This window comes from Aspergillus costaricaensis (genome assembly GCF_003184835.1).
Source record: "Aspergillus costaricaensis CBS 115574 unplaced genomic scaffold BO79scaffold_63, whole genome shotgun sequence".
Classification (NCBI taxonomy): Eukaryota; Fungi; Ascomycota; class Eurotiomycetes; order Eurotiales; family Aspergillaceae; genus Aspergillus; species Aspergillus costaricensis.
Window position 1 is genome coordinate 38,057 of NW_020291863.1, and position 5,428 is coordinate 43,484.

Sequence of the window (5,428 nt, forward strand, 5' to 3'; positions counted from 1 at the left end):
TTTTAGAATAATTATTTATCTTATATTAATAGTTATAAAGATAGTAAGAAAGAAATTAAATTTAATTAAGTCTAAGAATTATTACAGCTTAGAGAAAAGAGAGATTAATATAAATATTTCTAATTTATTAATTATAATAAAGATAAATAAAATATTAAGAATTATTTAATCTGCTTCTTCTACTGAATAAAAAATAAGAATTTATTATTTAATTAAAATATTTTTTATAGAAGAAATATTTTTAATTCAGATATAGATTATATAGTTTAAATCTTTAAAAAAATATTAATTAAGATATATATATCCAGTCAAATTAATAAACTAATAAAGAGTATAACTATTTTTAAAATTTAAAAAAATAAAAAATAATTTTAATTAATATTTTCTAAAAAAGATTAATACAGGAATCTCCTTAACAGTTAATCTTAATAAATATAAAAATAATATTTATAAAAATAAGCGCCAGGCCAGTAAGTATCTTAAAAAAAAGATTATTTAAAAAAAAGCTAAAAAGAAAATAAATAAAATTATTTAACAGATATTTAATAAGAATCTTAATAAGTTAACTGTATTTTTTAATAATAATAATATTATAGATTTATAAAATATAATAGAAAGTAGTTCTAGTTATAACTAAATTAATAAATAAACTAAAATCTTCTTCTGGCTTAATAATATACTTATATTAAAATAAATAATAATACTTAATTATAAATTTATAATCTATAATTCTATTAAAGTATATTAAAAAATAATATATATTAATATAGTCCTTCACCTGGCAATTTACAAGAATAAAAAAATTAAAGAAGTTTTTAAAAATAATAAAGCAATTAATACTAAACCAGAAAATAAAATAATATAATTAAAAAAAAATATTAATAATTCTATTTTTAATAATAATATTTATAAGATCTTTAAAGATTTTAAGATTCTAGTAACTATAACTTCCATTAAGAAGACTTTTCTAGAAATAATACTAGACAATATTAATTATTTATATAAATAACAGAAATAGCTAGATAATAAAAATTTCTAAATAAATTATAATCCAGAGAAACTTATCTAAATTAGTATTAATAATATAACTAATCCTCAGGTATTAAATATAGTCTATAAATATATTCTGAAATTTTAATAAAAACTAACTATTTAAAGACTCTAGTATATTTAAAATAGTTAAATAATAAAAAATATAATTCTTACAGATTCTATAGGACTTAAAAAGATAATTAAGATTATTAATTTTATTTTAATAGTAAATAAATTTTATAAAAAATCTTAGTATTAGATAAATATAGCTAATATCTAGTAGATCACCTGAGAGAAAAAAAAAATTATAAAATAAAAAGAAAATCTCTAATAAATTAATATTAATTATTATATTTTTATATTTAATAGAATAGTGGTCATCTAAGCTCTATAATTTATTTAGTAAATTAAATATATATATCTATTATAATAATAACTAGCTGTAAAGAGATAATTCTTTTTATATTTATAATTATTTTATTAAAAATTATTTAATATTTATTAAAACTGATAATTAATATTCCATGGTTCTGATAATATATAATATTCTAAAAAAAAATATAGATTTTTAGTTATATCTAACTGGTTTAAATTAAAGTATTTATAAAAATTTAAATTAATTAATCTTATATTAATTAACTTTTTCTATAAGCTCAGCAGATATTTTAACTTAATTATTTATAATAAAACTTATTACTTAAGAAATAATATATTAGATATCTCTTTAACTATAAGATAGTTTAAGAACAGTTTTAATTTACTAATTATTATTACTTTTTTTTTTAATATTTATAACTTAAATTTTAATAATTATTCTTATTTATTATTATATAATAAATCTATCTCTATCTACTTAACTACTAAATAAATAATATTTAATCAGATATATTTATTATTCTTTAACTTTTTTCAGAAACATGTTTTCCTGTAAATTATTAATAATATAATTAATATAATCTACATGCAGGCTCTTCTGAGAGAATTAATAATATATTATATAATAATTTTAATTATTTTTATTAATAATAATTATATTATTAGACAAAATATTCTCCTGGTTATTAAGAAGATTTTTAAAATCTTATTTTTTAAAAAAGAGCTAGAGATCTATAAGACTTATTAAAAAAAAAATAAAAAAATATTAATTATAAATTATACAGATCCCCTGGTATCCAAGTTTTAATAAATTATATAAAATCTATATAAACTAGTACTAGAAGACTCTAAGTTAAGATTTATTATATTATAAGTTTTAATAATTATAAAAAACATAATAAAAAATATTAATATTATAAAAAGAAAAAATTTAATCTTAATTTTTTTAATAAAACTCAAGAAGCAAGAGGTAATAGTTAAAAATAATAAAATATAATAATTTTATTAATAACTTATAAAACTACCTGAAAGTAATTTTAAATAAAATATAATAAGACTAGCTAATATATTTAAAAAATTATTTAAAATATAGTTTATAATCAAAATTTTACATAATTAAATTCTTATATAAAAGAAGAAAATATTGATTTAAATCTTCTTTTCTAAAAAAAAAATCTATATATATATAATATTAAAGTCCACGGGATTCAACTATATAATATTATATAATAATTTAAATAATAAAAAATATTATAAATTAATAACTAGTTTTAATAAAAAGCATGACTCTAATATAATATTTATAATATTATATATAATAAATTCTGCTAGATTAAATCTATAAAAATATTATAAAAATATTTATCTCTTCTTAATAGCTCTTACTCAAGCTATAATTAAATAAATAATTAATTAAATAAATAAAATAAAATAAATATAGATAATATAATTTTTTAATTATTAAGTATCTAATTCTTTTTAAATTATATTAAATAACTAAGTAATCTAAAAAGCTCTTCCAGGAGTAATAATAATTATATTATTTTTATTATTCTTCTTACTAGAACTAGAGAAGGATTTTATTAAGATTAATTATTAAATTATTAAAAATAAATAATTATTATATCTTAAAAATATTGACAAGAAATAGAAAAATAATATTAATAATCTAGAAAAAATCTTAAATATAATTATAACTCTACTAGAGAATATAAAGTATAATTTAAAAAAAAAATATTAATATAAGAATAAAAAGTTAAAATATTAATAAATCTTATATAAGAAAAATATCTCTACTAAGGTCTTATTAACTAAAAAAATTTTAATTAATATCTTAAATAAGATTACTAGAAGTAAGACTATCAAAAATAAGACTTTCTAAAATAAGAAAATAGATAAAAAAGCTACAGATAAGAATAAAAAAACTATTAAAAAAAATATAAAAAATAAATATTAAGCTTTCCTAATAATAATATATATTTAATTAAAAATAAATAAACTAGTATTTCATTATTAAACTAGCTATATAAATTTTTTATAAAAAACTTTTATTTCTTATACATTAATATATATTATTTTATTAAAATATTATAAAATATTTTTAATCTAGAAAGAGTAGAATATAGATAAGATAATTTTTATATAAATAAAAAATATATATTAAAAAAATATATATTATCTTAATATCTTAGATAATATACCAGATATAGATATTATTCTATAAACTAATTACTTAAAATCAGTAATAAAAATAAATAATAAATATTTTTTTTATTTTTTTATTTTTAGTATAGAGCAGGGGTCTATTACTTATAATATTAATATTATAAATAATAATATTATTCTCAGAAATTAACTAGTAAATATAAATATTTTTATCTAGATTCTAAATCTGAATATATTAACAAGTTTATTTTAATTAAAATAAATTATAATATTATTAACTAAAGCTTTATATATATAATTACACTGCAGGCTGCTTGTATAAGTATTCTAGATTTTAATTATATTATTTTTTAAATTAGTAATTATTTACTTCTTTTTATAGTAAAATATAATATTAATTATATTATTTATATAGCTGTTAAAGACTATAACTAGATTAAGATTAATAAATTTAATATTATATAATTTAATATTATTATAACCAGCAGCTGCTAAGTACTGTTTATTAAAAATAATATATAAATAATTAATCTAGAAATTAGAATATTTTATAATATATAAATATATTTCTAATAAAGTCTCTCAGAAACTTAGCTAAATTAATAATAATAACTTAGAAAATATAAGTAATATAATATTAATTAATTTTTTTAAATTATATTAAAAATTATATTTTACAGTCAGAGCTGCCGGCGGCTGGAATAATATAAATTTAATATTTTAATTTATAAAAAAAAATATTATCTAATAAAATAGATATTCAGAATAAATTTAATTTATAATACTTATTTTAAAGACTCTTAATACTTGTTAAGAATATATTTTAATTATTATAAATTAAAAAATTATTTAAAATCTATAATAAGTTAAATAAATTATTTATATAATATAAAAAATATTATATAAAATATATACTATCAGAACAGGGCTGTATATATATATATAATATAAATATTTTATATAATAAATAGAATTCAGATTAGAAAAATTAATTTTAACTAATACTAAAGATTATCTTAAATTTATTAAATTAATAATATATAAAAATAGTCCTTCTGCCTTTATTATATAGATTTAATAAATTATAAATATTAATTTTAATATACTTATAGACAAAGATATAAAAAAATAAATTAAACAGAAATTAACCTGAGTATATCTTAATTATATTAATATTTAAATAAATATAATAGACAGGTCTTAGTACCAAAATTAGTTAAAATAATTAATTATTCTAATTTTAGTTATACTATAATTAAGTATAAGGATTCTCTTAACCTGACTATTAACCTGATAGTCAGATATAAGAATTACTGATAACCTGACCTGACCTGGCCATTGCCCACTCTAGAGTAGATTAATAATTAATCCTGAGATTTTTATATACTCTGAGTATACCTCTAATAATAAATTTAATAATAGATAATTATATAATATATAGCTGTTCTAAATATTTTAAAAGTAATCTGAAATTATACTAAATACTAATTTGGTTTTGCCTGAGCACTATCTTTATTAGTACTTTCTGCCTGGCAAGTCCGTCTTGCTAGTAGGTTAACTAGCAGGGGTCTGTAACACTTTATTTATATAAAAAAACAAGTTAATAAAATATATCAAGAAGACAGAGAGCCTCTGTAATAAAAAAAAAACTTTTATTATTATAAAAATATTATTATCTGCTTTATAATCTATTTTCTACAGAAATTATAAAGATTAAAAATAATTATTATAATATAAGCTTAATAATTATATAAAGAGATAAGCTGATAAAGTATATTAAGAAGACAGAGGATTCTTATTATATAAGAACTTTCTATAATATAATAACTATTATCTGGTCTATTATCTAATAATT